The sequence below is a fragment of the Protopterus annectens genome, chromosome 11.part0, assembly GCF_019279795.1.
Source record: "Protopterus annectens isolate FY-2018-M chromosome 11.part0, PAN1.0, whole genome shotgun sequence".
NCBI lineage: Eukaryota > Metazoa > Chordata > Ceratodontiformes > Protopteridae > Protopterus > Protopterus annectens.
In genome coordinates, this window is record NC_056745.1 from 559666096 (window position 1) to 559690104 (window position 24009).

Sequence of the window (24009 nt, forward strand, 5' to 3'; positions counted from 1 at the left end):
GGGTGGGGGTTGGGAACCCCTGATTAAAAAGATCAAATCTTCAGCCATTTTAAGCATCTGTTTCTTAGGCATGGGGCCTTGAACTGGAGACTAAAGTGCAGTCTTTTTTGGTTTAATAGGAGTCTTAAGCTTAGGATACGTTTTAATGGTGAGAGTCGGTCTGAAGACGCCTTCAGACACCGAAGGTGATTCTGTAGCACCGACATCTTTCTGCAGTGTCGTCGGTAGGGGCTAGACAAAATGGCTGCGTCGGCCTAGCGCACTCAGCCAAAGGCTCCGAAGCGGTCTCTGGTTCCAAATCTGCGGTAGTCAGGGGCTGCGTTGGGAGCCTCACTGAAGACCGGTGAACCAGAGACCTGTCCAGCCGAGGCATCGGAGTCTGGCTTGGGTCTAGGCTGCCTGTCCTTATCCTTGTGTTTTTTGTGCGCACCAGTAGTCGGTTGCTCCGGCGGCATTGTGTAGTTAAATTTTCTACCGAAATAGTGTCGTGCGAAATCAGTGTCTTTATAGTACGCTCATTAAACCTAGCACAAAAATGACAACCAATGACGTCGTGGTCTGGGCCTAGGTACAGTATGCAGCAAGAATGAAAATCCTTGAGGTATTTGCTTCCCACAAGAAATACAATCAACTTTTTCTGACATCGGTCTGAGGCAAGAAAATTTGTTTCCTCAACGGGGTACTTAGCTTTATTGAAGACTTCGGATCTGAAATTAGACTTCGAAAATCTCAGGAGCCGGCCGACTGGCACTTGCAAACTGCTTCTGCTTCGGGCACCGCGTGGCAAGAAAGACTGAAGAAAATGGCGTCTGATGCATTATATACACCCCTGGCGCACTGACGTCAGGAAGAGGCAAGACCAACAGACGCCTGACCAAGACTTTGGAATTCCGGCCGACTGCAGGACCGCTTGACAGGATAACCCAAGTGTGATGACTGCAGCAGGGTAACACGAACATCAGGGCTTTTATACAGGAATTTGTGCGAGTCAGGGACTATCTGTCCGGTTTAAAGAGGAGATGGAGATAAGGAATCAGGATTCAAGCTTGATTCATTGTAGACATCATTCACAATATCTAGCACTGGCAGAATAGCCAGGGGTCTGTGTTGAGGTAACAGGAAGTCTGAGCCTTTTCTTGGATTCAGAATAATCCTGGCCTTCCCAATGGAAATGCTCCCTCATGGAATGCAAGGCTTCCCCAAAGGAGTAGTCCTCAGGCGGAGAGGCTGATGGAATAAATCCCTCAGCATCAGAATCCTCATAAGGGGGTAAAGAATATACCAGGTCTGAGGATAAATCTAAGGAAATGGACCCCTGGTCGGAGGAATCAATCTGCATCCTGTCTAGGCCTTTTATCAAGTGAGGGAATGGGAACCCCTGATCAGAGTGATTAGGTCTTAGGCCATTTTGAGCATTTGTTTCAGGCATGGAGGCCTGCCCTGGAGAATGCTGTACTTGTTTCTTAGCTTTTAAAAGGAGGCTTTGACTTAGAAGAGGGTTTAATGCTCAACTGAGTAGGTCTGAAGACACCCTCTGAAGCTGCGGGTAGCTCAGGTACTCCGGTTCCCTCTGCAGGATCGGTTTCGGTCTGCTGAAAAGCTAGTGCGCCTGAAGGCCCAGCCATCTCCACATGGGGGTCGGAGGCAGCCTGCAGTTCTGCAGAAGTGGTAGTCAGGGGCTGCGAAGGTGCCCCACTGAAAACCGGTGACTGGCCTAGAAGAGGCGTAGTCAGTTTTGGGCCCCTGATGCCTATCCTTGTCTTTGCGCTTTTTATGAATACTGGTAGTCAGAAGTTCCGATGGTATGGTATAATTAAATTTTCTGCCAAAGAAAAATCAGGCAAAATCAGACGTTTAATAGTGCGCTTCTTAAACCTAGCACAAAACTGACAACCATTAATGTCGTTGTCTGGGCCTAGGCATAGGATACAATAAGAATGGAAATCCTTATGAGGTATCTGCTTCCCACAAGAAATACAGTTATTAACTTTATCTGACATCGGTCTGAGGCAAGAAAAAAAGTTTCAATGGGGTACTTAGCTTTGTAGAAGACTTCGGTTCTGGATTCGGAATGAAAATCTCAGGAGTAGGCCGACTGGCACTTGTGAACTGCTTTTGCTTCGGCACCGCGTGGCAAGAAAGACTGAAGAAAATGGCGTTGGCTGCATCTTGTATACCCCTGTCGCACTGACGTCAGGGAGGAGGCGACAGCAACAGACACCGGACCAAGACTTTGGCACTCAGGCCGGCTGGGGAACATACTGACGGCAGGATAACCCAAGTGTAATGAGACTGCAGCAGTGTCACACGAACATCCTATGTTTGTACTTGTTCCCTGCCTTTCCTGTTAACTAGTCTAGTCCAGGTACAGATTTGTTGCATTCCAGGACTTTCTGTAAGCTTCTGAGACCCTAAAGCCTTTCTGTCGGAGGGAAACCTAGCTTATCAGTGGGATTGGTAAGCATTAGGTAGCCTACCACAACAGGAGTGGTTCCTGGCCCAGAAATTGTAGCTATTGGCCGTTTGGGCAGTTTTTTCCCATCTCTATCAACGTTCTGGTTTAGCACTTGCTTGTTTCCCACCTTTCCTGTAATTAGCCTAGTCCAGATACAGAGTTGCTGTATCCAGGACTGTTGGTAAACTTCTGACCCCCGCAAGCCTGTGTTGGAGGAAAGCCTTCTAGCTTATCAGTGGGAATGGTGAGCACTAGGTAGCCTGTCTACCACGAGAGGAGAGGTTCTTGGCCCAGAAATTGTAGTTTGACCATTTGGACAGTTTGTCTCAACTTTCTGGTTTAAAAGACCTCATCTGCGCTGGTTTCCCATCTTTCCTTAACTAACCTACTGGTACCAAAACAGATACAAGCCTTCTAGCTTAGGAGAGAGACTTCGGAGTGATTATCAGTTTTCTGTACTTTCTTGCTGTACTTAACTGTTTTCCACCCAAACGCAGATTTCCCACAGTTTGTGATTTAAAAGCTTGTCTTTTTCACATATTGTAAAGTGCATTAAATTTGAACAAAAAACAACTTTTTGAAACTGCTGTAGGCTAGACACTAAAGTGCGATAGCCTTTTGATAGTTTGTAGTCGTTTAAAGCTGTTTTAAGTGCAATTTTTTACTGTTTTTGCCTTTTTTAAAAAAAAGAAAAAAACAATTCCTTGTTTCCTGCCTTTCTAAGCTAGTATAGTCCAGTTTGCTGAATTCAGGGCTGTGATGTTAGTTTGAGTTGCCCATACCTTACTTGGATAGAAGGAAGTTTCTCTGTTCACCTGAGAGGGGAGCTTTGAGCAACCTGTCTGTCCCGGGAGGAGTGGTTCCAGCCTAGAAGTTAGTTGACTGGCCATTTTGGGCTATTTCTCTCATTTCCCTACTATAAAAAACAAGTTTGCAGGGTTTTGCGCACCGGGCAGTGCTGGTTAGCTACGGTTAAATTATTCCCGGCTCCACTAAGTCTCTTCAGTTTTTCCCTTGAAACTAGTTTAACTCTCAACCTAAGCACTCAGAGCATCTTACAGCCCAGCACTTGCTCATACCCAATAGCCAGCACTAATACACCCAGACACAGATTGCCCAGTAGAGCAAGGCTCTTCATTCACCCATCACCAAGCAACTAAGGAGCTCACCCTACTATTCAGGCATGACCAAACGGCAACTTCAGGTGCACTCCAGTCCAGATGGTGAATCTGGGTATCCTGAGGCAATGTTACAACTGCCTCATGTACACAGACAACCCCCACCTACCACAAAACACTAACATATGCGAGAGATGCAATAATACAGCCAAACTGGAAGCTAAGCTGTCTCCACCCAAGACTGGAACAGAGGAAAAGGCAAGCAGAAGGTTACTGTTAGCTGCCTGTCGGGAGCCAGAATCCACCACATAACACAAGCACTCAGGTCACTCCAGAACAAGTACAGATAGGACTCTGTCATTGTTCACGTTTGTGTGAATGACCAGAGACGTACCTCCCTGGACTACATGTTGGTGTGAATGACCTGGGACTACATGAAGAGACATGGAAGAGCTCTCTGATCATGTAGCCCAGGCTGGTATGACCCTGAGTAGCATCCTGCCCTCAACCAAGAATGATACCTCAGTAAAAAGAAAAAGTGATCAATTTCAACAATTGGCTAAGCTTCTGATGCAATTCAAAAGGGATCCAGTGTGTTAGCCTGGGACGACATGCTAGACAAGCAGTGTTGCTTCGCAAGACACTGCTTGCACCTGCCACCCCTAGGCTTTCAAATACTGGCCAAGGCTCTTGCTGTCCCCATAGTGCCTTTTTTAGGCAAGGCTCGAGTCAAACCCACCTCCAGAAACAGCACAATTAAAAAACTGAGGGTTAGGCTACTCAACGCCAGGAGTTTAAATCTCAAAATGCAAGCACTCTAAGCGCTCAGTATGCAGAGAGTAGACATATGTGCAGTAACGGAAACCTGGCTCAAGGATCCAGAGAGAACCCCAGCACTACAGAGCTACAACTCATACCACACGTTTCGGCCACAGAACATGGACCTAAAACACAAAAGGAGGGGGTGTAAACATTCGACAAGGATACTTACACCTCCATGTTGGTGGCGGAGCATTATACCTCAGATCATCCATGTGCAACTAACATCGGGCAAATCTGCAATGCACACTGTGGCCTGCTACAAAGCACCCTCCATGACCCAGGACCACCACTCAACCTTTCTGGAGACTATGAAAAACATGAAGGTCCTACCAAACACCCTGATATTGGGCGATTTCAATTACCCTACCATTCACTGGGAAAACTACTAGAGTACAAATTCCCAGGCCCAGTGCTTCCTGGAATTAATAAACTCGTGTCCTGGATCAGCTGGTAAACTCCCCTACCAAAGGTGAAAACATATTGGACCTGGTCATCACCAACATTACCCTACCATTCACTGGGAAAACTACTAGAGTACAAATTCCCAGGCCCAGTGCTTCCTGGAATTAATAAACTCGTGTCCTGGATCAGCTGGTAAACTCCCCTACCAGAGGTGAAAACATATTGGACCTGGTCATCACCAACATGAGAAACAGGTTTTCCACACCAGAGGTCACCCCAGTCACTAGTTAGATCAGACCATAAACTAATCACACTCAAACTGCACAAACTACAAGTCCAACTTAACTGTCCGTCAATTACTAAACTCCTACTCCTCCCCCAATAATTGGGACATTCTTATCTCAACTTCACCCTAAAAAGATCACCACCACAATTGTGATCTATATTCCAACTGGTAATACACCTGCTAGCCTTGAAGACTTCTTATCCTGGTGTTCTTCCACATACTCACAAGAAACCCTTATTCTGAGGGACCAACCTAGATTGGTTCACCTGTATATCAGAACCACCAAGTAATCTAATAAATATCCATGGCTACCAGCAGCTAGTCCAAATTCCAACTAGGTGTGATAAAAAATCTAAAAGGGAATCCATCCTTGACTGGGTCCCAACTAGCAACCCCACATTGTACCCTCACACAGGCAGTCTCCCAGACACCTTAAGTGACCACAACATAATATACTTTATACGTAGTAGAACAAGCATATGCAAAACCACTAACTATATATCCACTAGAAACACATTCTCTCCTGAGGTCCTAAACACTTTACTGTGTAACTGACTGGACCCCCCTAAAAACCCTCCCACCTGACCAGGCTGTAGCATATTTCAACAAAACATTTCTACAACACCTAGACACTGTCGCTCCATTGCGCAAAATCAAGGTTAGAACCTCTACAAACCCCTGGCTCAGTAAAGAAGCCAAACAAATCCTCAAGTCCAGAGACATTGCCTGGCGTTACCATCAAAAAAACAAAGAAATAAAAAGCCTAAGTACCAAGAACTGTGCAACCATGCAAAAAATGCATTAGGCTGGACAAAAAATCTTACTACACAACATTACAAACTAAATACCAACACAACCCGCAAAAATTGACAAAATGTAAACCAGCTACTAAAATCCACTCAAAAGGCTACCCCCAAACCAACCATCCCTGACACTAAAGTTCCCATTGAAACGCAATTCAACTCCCACTTTGTGAACTCAATTCTATCCTTAGTATCACAGGACAGTTCCTTCCTCACTATCCCCCCCAACACAAATAACTCTAATACTAGCTTTACCCTCAAAACAGTTTCCACCACTTCAATCAAAAGCATGCTCTCCAAACTAAAAACCTCATCAGCAGTCGACCTACTCCAGCTATTTCTTGAAACTTACAGCAGATGCTATTGCTATCGCAGTCTCCATTCTCATAAACAGATCAATTGTTGAAAACTGTGTGCCCAAACTCTGGAAAATATCCTATGTTACACCCATACATAAAGGCAGGACCTCCACTGAACTTAACTACAGACCCACTGCTTTACTCTCCCCCCTGGCCAAAATCCTAGAAAAATGCATCCATACCCAGATGCTAAACTATCTCCTAGACTGCAACATCCTGTCACCTACTCAGCATGGTTTCAGACCTGCCCATATTACCACTACAGCTCTCCTCTGCTTCACAGACGCAGTAAACCGTCTCAAAAATGAAGGCCTGCAAGTGTCAACTTTTTTTGGACATGTCCAAAGCATTTGACACAGTCTCACACCAAATCCTGCTAAACAAACTAAACCAATATCATCTAATTCCACTCTTACCTGGTTCCAAAGCTACTTAACTGACAGGTACCAAGCTGTGAAATGGGAAAATTCTCTCTCTCCTCAGCTGCCCATAACTATAGGAGTCCCACAGGGTTCTATCTTAGGACCACTACTATTCACAGTCTTCATAAATGACCTCACACCTCCACACATCATGCATCTATAATTCAGTATGCAAATGACACTACCTTAAATCTGTGCTGCACAAAACATTCCCACCCTCCTGCAAACTCAACTAGCATTCTCAGACGTTGAAAACTACCTTACCAAAGCCCAACTTATCCCCAATCCAAAGAAAACTCAGCTTATGATTATAACCAGTTCTAACAAAAACACTAACAGTCAATTCACCATCTACTCCACAAATGCTACTCCAATTGCTCCAGTGGCACAGGCTAAGCTATTGGGAATAACCATAGACTCCCACCTAAAATTTGATGGTCATCTGTCTGACTATTAAAAAAGTACATGCCAAACTGGGGTCACTACTGTATCAAACCATTTAACATAAGATCAGCCATTGCTTGCTCCCAACTTCTATCCACCCTACTCTATGCATCTCCCATTCTGACTAATCTCAACAAAACTGAACTAAGCAAAATGAAAGCTTGCTATAACAGAATTGCCCGTTTTGCTGCAAATTGCTCATATAGAACTCATCACTGTACTGCGTTGAGACTGCTCCACTGGCTTGAACTGCCCAACCTCCTAACCTACAATCAGCTCTGCCTCTGTCATTCTATCTATTAGCTCTGCCTCTGTCATTCTATCTATTAGCTCTGCCTCTGTCATTCTATCTATTAGCTCTGCCTCTGTCATTCTATCTATTAGCTCTGCCTCTGTCATTCTATCTATTAGCTCTGCCTCTGTCATTCTATCTATTAGCTCTGCCTCTGTCATTCTATCTATTAGCTCCCCAATAAGTGTCCTGCCCTCAAAAACCTAGTACTCAGCCAAAAGGCCTCTTAGATAATCAAGCAAACTACTACTAGAAGTCACCAACAGCTACAATAGCTTTGGAGATGCACTATATAGTAGTTCGGTGGCTAAAAAATGGAACTCTGTCCCTACTAGCAATCAAAACACATCATCCAAAACCTCCTTTAAAGACCTCATCAGGCAACATCTCAAGCAAAGTTGGCAGTGCCACGATTGCTCCCCAGGCTAGTGAAAGCGGATAACATATGCATACTAACTCTAGAGCAATTGATAATAGTTTTTCAATCTTACTCACAAACACTGGCTAATCTACAATGTATGTACTGTACCTGTGTACTATGTATGTATTCTACCTACATTCCAAAGTTCACCTGTACACCACAAATCTATTACTTACCTTTATTTTTAAAATTAATATCTTTTTTGATTGTTCTCTCCACTGTAACTGTTTGTGCCGCATACCACTGTAAAAACATGCCTCTTGTAATTTGTGTGTATACTGGATTATGTCTAAACTAAATGTCTGTAATTTTTATTTGTGGAGCTTTTCTCCCCGGGCCTCTGCTGAAAAAGGGCCTTTTCGGCTCAGACACCCCCGGTTAACAAATTTACAATAAAATAAATAAATCACTCTGGATGTCCACACCCCACCACCCCCAACTAAGGGAACCACAGTAAAAAACTTTCTAAAGCAAGCTTCACCTTAAGACAGAGGTGGTAAGTTTCACAGCCCCCACGCTAAAGAATAACACTGCCCAAGATGCAGAAACCTTTACAAATGCACTCAGCACCTACAAGGATGCATGGATCCCTAGCAAAACCAAGACTCACTCCTCTAAGAGAAGGAAACCAGTTTGGTGGACCCCTGCAATAAACAGGCTATACAATAGGAGGAAACTAGTTCAGGAAAAAGCAAATCCCAAGGAGAGACATCCCTGATCAGTATCAGTAAAACTGCGGTCCCTCATGAAATCATCCAAGGCCAACTTTGAAAGAAAAATAGCCAAGGATTCAAAAGATCAAAAAAGCCTTCTTGACTGCCTTCTTCATAGCCTGCTATGTTAAGAATCTAAATGGCAACTTGCAGATATGCACTGAACTGGTGCAAAATAGCACAAAATATACTGAACCTCCTGATATTGCCAACATCCTGGCAGATAGATTCAGTGCAAACTTCACCCCCTCTAACCTCCAAAAGGGCTGACAACAATACAGGAAAAGTGTAAACTTCACCCCCTCTAACCTCCAAAAGGGCTGACAACAATACAGGAAAAGTGTAGTGTCCCAAAAATCAGACGCACAGGTGAAAAACAGCCAATTCAAGAGCCAAAAACACAGCATCAATGGGACCAGATTCTGCATACTGCACAAACTACAGAACGACCTAACCCCCCACCCAAACACGCTGTTCAACCTCAGCCTCTCCACAGGCTACGTGCCCACAGAATGGAGCACACAACCTTTATTCCTCTCCACAAAGGAGGGGCCATAACTGACCCTGGTAACTATCGCCCCACAAGCCTCACTAGCCTGGTCTGCAAGGCTATGGAGCACATCATGGAACTCATTAACAAAGACACTGGGAACCTCCAAACACTTGACCCAACCCAGTTAGTCTTTAAGGGCAGATCATTCCTACTAAACCTGGTTGACTTAGAGAGTCACCACGGCCATAGAAGAGGGAAAGGTGGTTTACACAGCCTACCTGGACCTTGCCAAGGCTCGACACCATTCCCCACTCTGGTATTACAGAAAAACTCACCAGCCTGAACATAAACCCCTACGTCACGAGATGGGTTGCCAACTGGTTTACAGACCGAACTCACATGGTAAGAATAGCGGGCTCCAGGTCAGACTAAAACCAGTCACAAGTGGTGCCCCCCTACTGCTCAGCATACACTTCTGAAAAGTACAGGCAAACACAGGATGACTATGGCTAACCAAGTTCGCCGATGACTGCAAACTGGGAGCCATAATAGACTCTCCGGCTGACATGTACATCCTCCAAAAGGGCCTGAGAGACACCTGGTGTCAAAGTCATGGCCTCAAGCTAAATGTCAAAAAAAAGCAGTCATCCCATTTGGGAAAAACAAAACACCCACGAATTACCACATAGGTGGCAGCCCCCTTAATACAGAAGAGGTAAGAGATCCAGGGACCCAAGTAGATAGTAATCTCTCCTTTGACAATCATATTGCCAAAGTAGTTGGGAAATCCTATGTGGCCCATCTAACTACTAAAGGGTTCGCATCTAGAAATAGAGGTTATAGTGCCCCTCTACTAGTCATTCATTAGACCCATCATAGAGTACAATGCTCCACTTGGGATGTACCTAAAGACACTTACAACAGCTGGAAAGGACCACTAAAGTACTTCACCAAGAGGATTACTGGTCTCAAACATATGTCCTATGCAGCCCGACTGAAAAAACTGTCTGTACTCGGTGGCATATCACTTACTCAGAGGTGATCTCTGCCTGACTTACAAAGCCATGTCCAAATCAGAATTGATGGACATGCTCCACCTAAAGAAATCCAAGTCACTGCGAGCCACGCGTTCTAGTGAGCTAAACCTCACCACAATAAACAGAACTTGCTAGAGGGATAGATTCCTGTCAGACTCCCCATACTTTGGAACAAAATTCCAAATTACATCAGGCAGAGCACGTAACACTCGAGAAACCTTGACGAGTGGATGGGTAACAAAGTACACCCCTGGGATAACTTCATTGGCTCTGCTTGACAGAGGATCAGTTAATCAATGAGGCAGACACTGGCTAGGCTTATAAATGCCCTCGGGCAGATAGCCTAGTACCTACCTATGAACCTATACCGCAACATGTCAGGACTGTGTTGGCAAAACAAGAGTGCCCACTACAAAAAAAGTACAGTTTTGTACCTACCATAAATGTAGATGTCCGAGGATCCACATTGCTGCAGTCCTAACTATTGGGTAGTCCGCTGTCCAGTCGGCCCGAATACCAGAGTATATGGCTGACGTCGGTCAGGGCGCATTAGACTGACGTCAGTACGTCAGGGTACTAATGCGCATGACCGACGTCATATCCTCAGTCTTTTCTTGCCCCAGATGTCAGAAGACCCTAAAAAGACAAGGCCCAATATACCTGCACCAAAAATATGTACAATATATACAAAAATATATATAAAAATATAAGCATATAACCTCACCTAAACAACCACCCCTAAACACAGAGGGGAAGGAGGGAGGGTAAATTGGACTGCAGCAATGTGGATCCTCGACCATCTACATTTATGGTAGGTACAAAACTGTACTATGTTCTTCATTCCACATTGCTGCAGTCCTAACTATTGGGTAGAATCCCAAAGCAGAGGTAAGGGAGGCTGGCAAATCATAAAGAAGCAGGAGCTGACAACATGCCTTGTAAAATAGCTGTGGCAAAACCAGCCCTAGACTTAGAGTAGAGAGGAAGGTGATAATGCTTAGAGAAAGTATGCACTGAACTCCAAGTAGCTGCCTCCAAAATATCCTTAGTTGCCACCCCCTTAGAAATGCTGTTGAAGTGGCAGTAGCCCTAGTGGAATGAGGCCTAATCCCAGCTGGAATCTCCTTGCCATGATGGGAATAACAAAATGCAATGCAAAACCCAATCCACCTAGAAATAGTTTGTTTTGACATAGGCTTGCCCTGCGAACTCAAAGCAAAAGAAACAAACAACTGCTGAGACTGCCTAAAATCCTTAGTCCTGCTTAAATAATAACGCAATTGCCTGTGTACATCTAAAGTGTGCAAAATCTTTTCCCCTTTATTTTGGGGGTCTGCATAAAAAGTAGGCAAATGAATAGTTTGGTTTAAAGCCACACTAGAAACCACCTTAGGCATAAAGGAAGGATTAGTACGTAATGATACCCTATCCTTATGGAAAATCAAAAGGGCTCAACTGCCATAAGGGCCTGCAACTCAGACACCCTTCTTGCAGAAGTAATAGCCAACAGAAAAGCAGTCTTCCATGACAAGTATTTCAATTCAGCAGTAGCCGCAGGCTCAAAAGGTTGTAGAGTAAGTTTTTCCAACACAAAATTGAGATCCCAAGCAGGAGTAGGAGCTCTACGTGGGGTCTTATATTCTTTGCCCCTCTAAGAAACTGCTTGAACAAAGGATGCGAAAACAATGGTGGGTCACAATCATAGTGAGCTGAAATTGCTGCAGCATGAATCTTAATGGAAGAGAAGGACAAACCTTTGTCCAATAACTCAGTAAGATATTGAAGAGCCACATTCAAATTAGGCTCAGAAATCTCCAAATTCTTTGCTGTACTCCAAAATAAAAACCTCTTCCATTTTTCTGCGTACACTTTCCTTGTACTAGGTCTTCTAGCTTCCATAATCACATTTAAAACTTGTTGAGGAAGTTGAGACCTGCTGTGTTTCAACACAGAATATGCCAGGCTGTTAGATGAAGAGAGTGAAGCTTGACATTGAGCAGATGACCGTCCTTCTGAGATAACAGATGTGGAATCAAAGGTAAAGGCCATGGAGGCTTCCTTACCAGACTCCTTAGTAGTGGGTACCAGTGTTGCGAGGCCAATCTGGAGCTATTAAAATCATCCTTGGCTTGTCTTGTCTGACCTTTAAGAGCACCTTTGGAAGAAGAGGCAGAGGTGGAAAGGCATACACATGAAGATTTTTCCAACTGAAAGAAAGAGCATCCACTTTCCAAGCTGTGTGATGAAACCCCTTTGTGCAAAACTTTGGCAGCTGGTGGTTTAGTGGAGAAGCGAACAGATCTATGTCTGGAGTTCCCCATGACACTGTCAATTTCTGAAATACATGAAGATCCAGTTTCCACTCGTGGGGATCCATGATTTGTCTGCTTAACACATCTGCTAAGGAGTTCTGTGCTCGGCAGAAACCTTGCCTGAAGAGTTAGTTGCAAGCTGAGCGCAGTCTCCCATAAAATCATTGCTTGCCTGCATAGAGGATAAGAATGTGTTCCCCTTGTTTGTTGATGTACCACATGACAGTTGTGTTGTCTGTTAGAATCAACACCTGCCCTGGAAGAAGTAACTCCTTGAAAGCCATTAATGCAAACTGGACTGCTAATATCTCCTTCATGTTGATATGTAGATGCTGTAGTCTGGCAGGCCACTTGTCTTGTATCCACTTTCCATTTAGATGAGCTCCCAAGCAATGTCCGAGGCATCTGTCGTTAAAATCTGACTCGCCTCTGGCGGGTCACAGAGAGTCCCTTGTTTAGGTGACATTCCTGAGCCCACCACAGAAATTCTTTTTGAAGGCAAGGTATTATTTGAATGACAGTGTCCAAATCCTGGCAGTGCTGTGTCCATACATTTTGAGATACCATTGCAGCTTCCTCATATGCAGTTTGGCATTGGGAAGCACCAGAATACAAGATGCCATGAACCCTAATGCTTGAAGGACTGTCCTTGCAGTCAGCACGGACTGATGAGATAGTTGATGGAAGTAAAGGGATAGACTCTTTTGTTTGTCCGGGGTTAAAAAGGCCATCTGGGCTGCTGTATTCAGTCTCACACCCAGAAAGCACATGTCTTGAGAGGGTACTAGACTGGACTTTATTTCGTTCACAGAATACCCTAGGCATCTTAGCACTGCTATAACATATTCCAGATGCTGTAGAAGGTCTTCCTTTTCTTGAGCCAGAATCAGGCAGTCGTCCAAGTAAGGATAGATTTGAATTCCTTTTAGCCTGAAGTAAGCTATCACTGGAGCCAGAACCTTTGTGAATACTCTGGGCAGTAGATAAGCCAAAGGGCAATGCAGAGAACTGATAATGAGAATTTCCAGCTCGAAAACGCAGATACTTCCTGCAACTTAGTCTTATAGGCACATGAATGTAAGCTTCCTTGAGATCTAAAGTTACCATCCAGTGATCTTTGCCCAGCAGAGGTAAAAGCTGTTGTAACGTCAACATCTTGAACTTGGGAATGTCCAGATAAGTGTTGAGGATAGATACATCCAAAATTGGTCTCCACGTGTTCCCCTTCTTTGGTACTAGGAACAGGCGACAATAAAATCCTAGGCCCCTTTCTGATACAGGGACTGGCTGAATGGCCCCTATTTGGAGTAACAGAGAAATTTGCTTGTGAGCCTCTTTCCTTTGTGGAGGAGGAACGTCTGGCATGCCTTTGAAAGGGGGCAATGTATGGAAATAAAACCTGTAACCGTGGTGAATGATATCCAACACCCATCTGTCTTGAGTAATTAAGTCCCAATTTTCTTTGAAAAGAGACAGTCTTCCTCCCAAAGGAGCTGCCAGACGAGAATCTACTGGCAGCTGAAAAGGCAGGTCATTGGGTCTGTTTACGAAAGGACTGACCCCTGCCCTCACCAGAAGTCTGAGCAGGTGAACTCCCTGTTCTAGGCCTAAAAGAACCTTGAGCTCTGCTCCTACCACGTCTAGACCTACCCCTAGACTGGGTATCATAAGCCGGATATGTCCATCCCTTAGTAGGCCAATTTCTACTAAACTTCGGTGGCTGCACCTGCAAAAAATCTTTAACAGTTTGCATAGAGACTTAGCTTTGTCCTCCATTTTCTTTAAAACTGCTTCCACAGGCGAACCAAACAACACATCAGACTGTAAAGGAGCATCCAAAATCCTTGTCTTAACATGCTCAGCTAAATTCTGATCCCTCAACCAGGCATGCCTGCGAAGAACAGAACTAGTGGCAGCCACCCTCGAGGAGGCCTGTACAGCATCAAAACCACATTGCAAAGAATGCTTACCCACTTGTTCAGACACATGAACTAAATCCAGCAACTCTTTACACTCAATACCTTCCGCCAAAGCATCCACCTTAGATTTCAGTTGTGAAAGGAGATAATTTTGATATTTTAGCATGTGAAACTGACAATTCAACGCCCTCATGGCTAAAGTGGAAGAAGTATACACTTTCTTTCCCCATCTATCCAAAGCCCTTGCCTCTTTATCAGTGGGAACAGGGTTTTTAACCACAGAGGCCTTAACACCTTTAGGTCCCTGAGAAACAGTTTCCGGGTCTGCCCTAGGACTCTTAAAAAGATACTTATGAGCTTCAGGCACCCTATAGTACCTATCAGGTTTAACAGGAGCAGGAGGCAAAGAATCAGGGTTCAGGGAAGCCTCTGCAAAAACATCTTCCACCACATTCAACACAGGAGGTATAGCTAAGGGCCTATGCTGGGGTAAAAACAAGAATTCCCTAAGCCTTTTCCTGGAATCAGAGTAATCCTGGCCTTCCCATTTAAAAGTGCTCCCTCATGGAATGCAGAGTCTCTGAAAATGAGAAATCCTCAGGAGGAGAAGCTGTAGGAGTGGAATCATCCACATCAGAATAAGGAGGATACTCCTGCAAATCTTCCGCAGAAGACTCAGAAGCCTCTGAACACTGTTCAAAACTATCAAACTCAGGTTCCACCCTAGGCCTCTTATCAGGAGGGGGCATAGAACCTCTAATCATAGTAATCAAATCTTCTGCCATTTTAAGCATATGTTTCTTAGGCACAGAACCTGAAGTGCTAGGAGAAGCCCCCACTGAAGCTAAACTTGGCCTACCTCTCAAAGAAGTTTTGGAAACAGAAGGAGAGGCTCTAACTACCTTGGGAAGAGAGGGAAGAACAGTTACCGGAGAAGCCCCCTCAGCCTGGCCTACCTCCTGAGAAGGCACATCCTGTAACAGTAAAGTCTCTGCCTGAGACTCCAAAGAAACTCCTGGCAAAACCTCTGGCTCCACTGAGCCTTCTAAAGAACCAACATCCGGGACTGCCGGTTCATCAACCCTAGGCTTCGCTGTTTTGTCCTTGCGCTTCTTGGACGAAGCGGGCATCGGAGCATCCGACGGCATTTTATAATTGCAACGCTTCCCAAACACTAACCTGGCACAGTCTAACCTTCTCTTAATAGTGCGTTTGTTAAACCTAGCACAAGAGCGGCATCCAACAACGTCGTGCTCAGGCCCTAAACAAGGCATACACAAGGTATGGTAATCCCTATGAGGTATCTGTTTCCCACAAGAAATACAGTTATTCACTTTTTCTGACATCCGGTTAAATACTGAGGCAAGAAAAAACCAAAATGTTCCCCAACGGGGTACTTAGCCAACTCTGATTCGGTCTGAAACTCCGACTTCAGAAAATTTCAGAACGCCAACCTGCACTCGCAAAACTGCTTCTGCATCGGACCATGCGGCAAAAAAGACTGAGGATATGACGTCGGTCATGCGCATTAGTACCCTGACGTACTGACGTCAGTCTAATGCGCCCTGACCGACGTCAGCCATATACTCTGGTATTCGGGCCGACTGGACAGCGGACTACCCAATAGTTAGGACTGCAGCAATGTGGAATGAAGAACATCACAGGATCTATGAACATTTATACAATATAACCAAAGGTAACATTAAAGAGCACTACATAACCATATCCTCTTACATTACACAGAAAAACGATTTTGAAGGATCCTGGAAGGAGGGGGGGTGGGAAAGTCATTTTAGAGTACAAAATTACAGTGGCAACTTAAGTTAAATTGCCACTGTACAACCAGGGTTCAATCATCACTAATGTACTTTAGACAAGTAAATTATAGATTTGAACAGGTAAGAGATAAATGCAATATTTTCCCCATCATTTTAATCGGTGCAATATGCGCTTATATATGAAGTGAGTTTGTTTGTAGTCATGTTAATGACTGCATAATTTAAATGAAATGTCAATAAGATCAGATTTATTTTACAGAATAGGATTTTTACAATTACTTCATTTTATGTAAAAACGGATGGTCATTCTGGCACTGTCATTTAAAATGCGATCTACTGCAGTCTGGACTGACTGGATTTTTTTTTAAACTCGTATGCTCATAGGAGCTGGAGGGCCATGCAAGCTTAGCCAAGAGTTAATCCCCCAAAAAAAGAAACATTACAAAAATATTTAAAAGAAACATGAGCTGATGAAGTCCTGTGGTACAGGACAAGAGCAAAGCATAAGTTTATAATTTTTATGGGTGAAAGTTGGTCTGAAAATTACCTCTTTTTTAGTTCTCTCCAACACCTAGTACTCTGGTACAGTGTTGGAATCTTGAGGCAAAAATATCCACCACCCAGAACCCTACCTTTTTAGTACTGAAAAATCCTTAAAACAGAAATGGTATGGTTTCATTCATTCCACTTATGGTGCAAACACATGATGCAAATTGGAGCAAACAAGGAGACTGTTCACTGGGCAAGGAGGAATCCCTGGAATGAAAAGATTCCCTCTGCTAAGTGCTTCCCCGATGATGAATTTAAAGCCCATTTGTCTGGCACAATTTATAAGGCCACAATGCAAGATAAAACCTCAGAGAGGCTGCCAGGGTGGTAATGGAGAGCCTGAAAGTACAGTTGTGTACCTACCATAAATGTAGATGTTAGAGAGTATTCACTGTTGCAGTCATTACACTTTGGAATTCAGGCAGACTGCGAGTAGCCTGCTAGCAGGATAACCAAAGTCTAGGTCCGGCATCAGTTGCTGTCGCCTCTTCCCAGAGGACAGTGCACCAGGGGTATATAAAAGATGCAGCAGACCACATTTTCTTCAGTTTTTCATGCCCCAGATGTCAGGTGCCCCCAAAATGGTAGGCTGAAAATTATGCATGCACAAACAAGCACATACACCACATAGGTTGTACAGGATAGAGAAATACAGATAAGTCCCAGCAAAGAAAAGGGGGGATGGTGGGTGGGCAACCTGGACTGCAACAGTGAATACACTAACATCTACATTTATGGTAGGTACACAACTGTACTAGGTTCAGTGTTTCACTGTTGCAGTCATTACACTTGGGTTGAATACCAAAGCTGATGTTGGGTGGCTGGGTCTAAATAGGATTAGGAGAGGCTATATGGCCCTGCAGAACTACTGTGGCAAAGCCTGCTCTGGATTTAGAGTAGAGAGGTAAGTGGTAGTGCTTGGTAAGTGTGCACTGAACTCCAAGTTGCAGCCTCTAAAATGTCTTTAGTTGGTACTCAGAGGAAGGCTGCTGAATTGGCTGCTTCTCTGGTTGAGTGAGGCCTAATGCCCTTAGACACTGATTTGTCATGAAGTGAATAGCAGACACAAATGAAGTGGCCTATCCATTTTGAAATAGTCTGCTTTGAGATGGCCTTTCCTTGTGATCCTGCAGCATATGCTACTAAGAGTTACTCCGTCTTTCTGAAAGCTTTAGTTCTGTCCAAATAGAAGCGTAGCTGTCTGTGTATGTCCAAAGAATGCAGGAGTCTCTCACCCTTATTCTGTGGGTTTGCATACAAGGTAGGCAAATGAATGGTTTGGTTAAGGGCCACACTGGACATTACCTTAGGCATAAATGTCAGGGTCGTCCTCGGAGAAACCCTGTCTGGATGGAAAATGATAAAAGGTTCCACAGCCATGCGTGCCTGCAACTCTGAGACTCGTTTTGCAGAGGTTGATAGGAGCAGAGCTGTTTTCCAAGATGAGAACTTTATTTCAGCTGTATTGGCTGGCTCAAAAGGCGGCAGTGAGTTTTTCCAAGACATAATTGAGGTCCCATGCAGGTATTGGTGCTCTCCTTGGAGGTCTTATGTTTTTGGCCCATCTGAGGTACTGTCTTAGCAACAGATGTGAAAAAAATTGGTGGTTCCGTATTGTAATGAGCTGAAATTGCAGAAGCATGGATTTTGATTTATGAAAAGGATAGGCCTTTGTCCAGCATCTCAGTCGCATTGTAAAATCTGAGGAATATTTGGTACAAACGTGTCAATTCCTTGTGGCTGGTTCCAAGCAAAGAATCTCTTCCATTTTTCAGCATAAGATTTTCTGGTACTGGGCCTCCAAAATAACATCACTGCTTTAGAAAGAGGTGTGTTCTGAATGGCTACATCATCCGCCATGCTGCCAGATTTAGGGTTCTGAGCTGGCTGTGCAGGATCAGATTTTGTTGGGTCAGTAAATGAGGAATTAGAGGCAATGTCCAGACTGGGCCTGGAGACCAGCTCTTTAGGATTGGGTACCAGTGCTGGCGGGGCCAGTCTGGAGCAATCAGAATAATTTTTGGCTTCTCTTGTCTGACCTTTAGGAGTACCTTGGGGAGGAGAGGCAGAGGAAGGGAATATACGGTTAGGGTTTTCCAGCTGAATGATAAAGCATCCACTTTCCATGCTTACTTGTGATACGTCCTTGTGCAGAATCTCTGTAGTTGGCAGTTGAGGGGAGGCAAATAGATCCATGTCTGGGCATCCCCATTTCTTTATTATGCTGGAGACTTGTGGATCCAGTTTCCAGTTGTGGGGATCCATGAGGTTTCTGCTTAGTTCATCTGCCAGAGTATTATCTCTTTCCTAGCAGGAATTGTGCTTGCAGGTGTAATGCTGTCCCACAAGGTCATGGCTTGTCTGCAGAGGGGGTAGGAATGAGTGCCTCCCTGTTTATGTACCACATGACTGTAGAATCGTCCGTCCTCATCGGTAGTTGTCCTGGATGGAGTAGATCCTTGAAAGCTGTCAGGGCATTCTGAACAGCCAGCATCTTTTTTTGATTGATATGAAGGTGACTGGCTTGTGGGCCATGTGCCCTGAATACATTTTACTGCCAGGTGGGCCACCCAGGCATAATCTGAAGCATCTGTTACTGACTGCCTGGCTGTGGTAGGGTGAATGGCTGTCCCTTGTTGTGGTGACATGCCTGTGCCCACCATCGAAACTCTGGTCGTAGGCAAGGTATGAGGGTAATGTTTCCAAGGCAGTGACAATGTTGAGTCCAAACACTTTTTAGATACCACTGTAGTTTCCTCATGCAGTCTGGCATATGAAATTATCAGAATGCAGGGTGCCATGAAGCCCAAAGCCTGCAGAATTTTTCTTGCAGATTACTGGGTCTTTGTTATCAACATTTTGAAGTAAGAAGTTAGTTGCCTTTGACGTGAAATAAGCCATCTGGGCAGTTGTATTTAAGCTTGCACCCAGGAATATTCTCAAGAGGGTACTAGTTTTGATTTATTTTCGTTTACTGTGTACCCTAGGCAAATTAGTAACCTTTTTACAAATGCCAGATGCTTTAGTAGAATGTCCTTGTTTTCTGCTTGAATAAGGCAGTCGTCCAAGTTAGGATATATTTGAATTCCTCTGTCTGCAAAATGCAATTACTGGTGTCGGGCATTTTGTGAAGACCCTGGGCACAGTAGATAAGCCAAAGGGCAAGTGCAGAGAATTGGTAGTGCATTGAGACAGCTATGAATCTGAGGTATCTTCTGCAAGATTGTCTGATTGGAATATGGCAGGTATGCCTCTTTTAGGTCCAAAGTTACAAGCCAAGCTTTCTTGCCCAGCATTGGCAGAACCTGCTGCAGTCTCAACATTTTGAATTTTGGAACGTCCAGAAATGTATTTAGAATAGACAGGTCCAGTATGGGGGACTCCAGGCTTTGTCTTTTCTGGGTACCAAGAAAAATAGAGTAAAATTTGTGCCTCTGCCCATTGATTGTGGCGCAGGTTTGGCATACCCTTTGGCCTTGGCAGGGTGTGAAAGTGGAACCTGTAGCCCTGGGACACTATATTCAAGATCCATTTGTCCTGGGTGATCATGTGCCAATTTTGAGAAAAAAAAGTGCTAGCTTTCTCCCTAAGGGGGCTGCCAAAAGTTAAGTGCTTGGTGCTGGCAGAGGAAAGTCATTGGGACGGTTTCCTGTATGGCTGTGTTGTCTTCTCCACTTTTGGAGGTAGAAGCGCCCCACTGTTTAGGCCTGTATGAGCCCTGGGGCTTGGATCTGCCTCAGAGATGTCTGCATCTGCCTCTTTGCGGCCTGTGACACTGGAAAGGACCAATTCTTTGTAGGCCAGTTCCTGCTAAATCTGGGTGGCTGTACCCCGTAAGAAATCCTTTACTGTTTGCATAGATTTCGCTTTGTCCTCCATTTTCTTCAACACCTCCTCTGCTTTAACACCAAATAAGGTATCATGCTGTAATGCAGCATCTAATAACTTTGCTTTAACATGATCAGGCAAATTCAGTTCCTTTAACCAAGCATGCATCCTAATGACAGAACCCGTAACTGCAGCCCTGCAAGAGGCCTGCAGAGAATCAAAACCACATTGCAATGTATGCTTTCCCACTTGTTCAATTGCATGCAATAAATCCTGCATTTCCTTATTTTCTGCACAATCAGAATTTGATAACATCTGTTTTAGCATTGACATTAAGTATTGTTGATATTTAAGCATATGAAACTGAACTTAAAGCCTCCACAGCCAAAGTAGCAGAATTGTAAACCCTTTTCCCTATCTGTCTAGTGCCTTTGAATCTCTATCAGAGGGGATAAGGTTTTTTGCAGTAGAAGTCTTGACCCCTTTGGGGCCCTGAGAAATAGTTTCTGGGTCAACAGCAGGGTTTATCTGGAAACCTGTAGTTTGTCTGGTTTAACAGGGGCAGAAGGTACAGAGGCAGGAGAAAGTCCAGACTCTGAAAATGCATTACAATGTCTAACACAAGGAATAGCCAAAGGCCTGTGTTGAGGTAATAAAAGGAAATCGCAAAGTCTTTTCTTAGATTCTGAATAGTCTTGACTCTCCCAGTGGAAGTGCTCCCTCATGGTATGCAGGGTTTCCCCAAAAGAATCCTCAGGCGGTGAGGCTGAAGGGATAGATTCTTTGGCATCAGAATCCTCATAAGGAGGAAGAGTGTATTCCTGTTCAAAAGAGGAGTCAGAGGAAATGGAAACCTGATCTGAAGATTCATATTCAGTCAGGAGGGGGATGGGAACCCCTGATCAAGGTAATTAGGTTTTCGGCCATTTTGAGCATCTGTTTTTTAGGCATGGTAGTCTGTCCAGGAGAATGCTGCACTCGTTTCTTTGTCTTTAGAACTGCTTTAGTCTTTGCTTTGGAAGCTGAAGTAGGCTTTACATATAATTGTGTAGGTCTGAAAACACCCTCAGAAGCCAATACCTGCTCGGCGGCTCCGGACCCATCTGAGGGAATAGTTTGAGTGTCCAATACCTTGAGTATCCAGAGGCCTAGCTCGCTCCACGTGGGAGTAGTCAATGGCCTGTAGCTCTAAGGTAGTGGAAGCCAGGGGCTGCGAAAGTGCTTCACTGAGAACCGGCGACTGGCTTAGCGGAAGCCTCGTCGTCCGCTTTGGACCTCTGATGCCTGTCCTTTGCTTTTTCCTTGCGCTTTTTATAAACTCCGGTCAGCTGTTGCGACGGCATTATATAATTGAATCTGCGGCCAAAGTAATGAAAGGCAAAGTCAAACAGACGCTTAATAGTGCGTTGGTTAAATCTAGCACAAAACAGACAGGTAGCAACTTTATGATTAGGGCCTAGGCAAGGAATACAGTACGAATGAAAATCCTTGAGGTATTTGCTTCCCACAAGAAATACAATTGCCAACTTTGACATCGGACTGGAGCAAGAAAAAAAAAAGTTCCAACAGGGTACTTGGCTTTAATGAGTACTTCGGATCTGAAATTCGTTTTTGAAAATCTCAGGAGTCAGCCGACCGGCACTTGCTAACTGCTTTTGCTTCGGGCACTGCGAGGCAAGAAAGACTGAAGAAAATGGAGTTGGCTGCATCTTTTATACCCCTGGCGCACTGACGTCAGGGAAGAGGCAACAGCAACCGACACCGGACCTAGACTTTGGAATTCAGGCCGACTGCGGGTAGCCTGCCAGCAGGATAACCCAAGTGTAATGACTGCAACATTGAAACACGATGATCAAGTAGACAGTGTTAGGCACCAACTTTTAGGGCCTCTTTTTGTCAGTGGTTTTTGGAATCCTATTTGAAGGTTCCCTGCTGCTTAAAAAAAGGAAGCCAAGGAGGAAAGGGACATTTTATTTGCCTTACCTCTGAAAATTTTGAGTTACTCACTGAACCACTTATGATGTTCCCATTTCAAACGTCTAGATCATGACTGCAAATCGAACATCATGACTGCAAATCAAACATCTTCCTTGTATAATGGAGAACTTAAAATGTCAGTTTCATCTTTACTGTGAAAGGAACCAAGCCAGTTTCATTACTGATAGCAGCAGTAAATGCTCTGAACAGTCAGCAACATCACAAGCATGCTAAAGACAGTGCAAGGTTTGATTCACACAGGGGTAACTGGCTAGGCTTAAAACAGTACTAGGTCAAGGGTGCTTTTGTGGGCCAATCTATGAGCTATGAACAAAAGTTAGAGGCTTCAAAGTTTTTGCAGGTAGACTTTAGATGTAAGGATACAGCTGGAACTGAACTGGAAGAGAATCCTCTCCCTGTGTAGCAGAAGGAGTTAATCCTCTCAAAGAGCTCAACACTGAAGTTGACACCAACTAACCCTGAGGTTGGCAACAAGGTAGCCCCCATCCAAACAATCTGACTCCAAAGACCAGGAGGCCAGTAAGACTGAGGGAGAGTCCCTGATGCAGAGAAATTGCTGGCTGGGAGACTAGACTGAACAGACAAAGCACTAAAAAGCTTGAAGCCATAATGGACCCAAGACTAAGTTTTGGGGCAGTGTGCAAACTTTGTACCTTTGTCAAAGGATGATGTGCAGTCAGCACCACTAAAGGGAGAATGAGACTGGGGCTTTGGCTCTGAAGCCAACAGCTCAAAGATGGGTGCCAGGGAAAAATCGAATTAAAGTGAAGTGAGTGGGCATGCTTTAGCAGAGGAACTCCAGTATCTATCAAATTACAACAAGGCCCTCGCCATTCAATGCCAGGTGATCTAAACTATGCTCTTTGGTGGACCCGGCAGACATTTCAGGAAGCCATCAGATTAAAATGGTGTCTGCGCAGATCTAGAAATTAATGGTTCAGTCACGGAGCTGAAACTGAAGCTTGCACGGTTAGCCTGACTACTCAAAGTTGGAAACAAAGTAGTGGGTTCTTCACCCTCTCCTTTGTATTCTCCGTTCTTTCTAATATTTTAGGCCAAGAGACAGCAGCAGTCTCTCGTGGTGGTAGGGATAAGCCTTTAAGTATGTTATCTATCAAATATCTTGGCCCAAAGAACTTTTGTATCTTGCACTGGGCATTCAGGTGACTCAGCCTCAGACAAACCAAAAATTGGTGTATAATTGGGCAGTATTTTTAAATCACAAAGCTCTCTCCATTTGGTCTAAATCAGTTGAAAAAAATGGATGAAAAAGTAAAGGACAATAGAGAGTAAAACTGACAGAGAAAGGTTTGAACTCGTTTGGGTGGATACACAACAAATATACATGCAGGCTCAAGGTATTTTGCAGGAGAGTGAAACACGAGTAGACAGCATTACTTTGTCATGAGAGAGAAAAAAAAAATGCTTTAACAGGCTTTGGTAACCCTCCGTAGAGAGTGGAGGGGATGGAAGTAATTTATACAGAAGTTCAAAGAGTAGTCTACTTTGCTCCACTTTTAACCAACATTCACTTAACCTACTTTTCAGTGAATGCTGG

General features: G+C 44.3%; 1 protein-coding gene across 1 annotated transcript in view; it reads right to left on the reverse strand.

The window, feature by feature from the left end:
* RPL18A (ribosomal protein L18a) overlaps positions 1-24009 on the reverse strand; it is a 284960-nt gene that overhangs the window by 76409 nt on the left and 184542 nt on the right. The window lies entirely within an intron of this gene.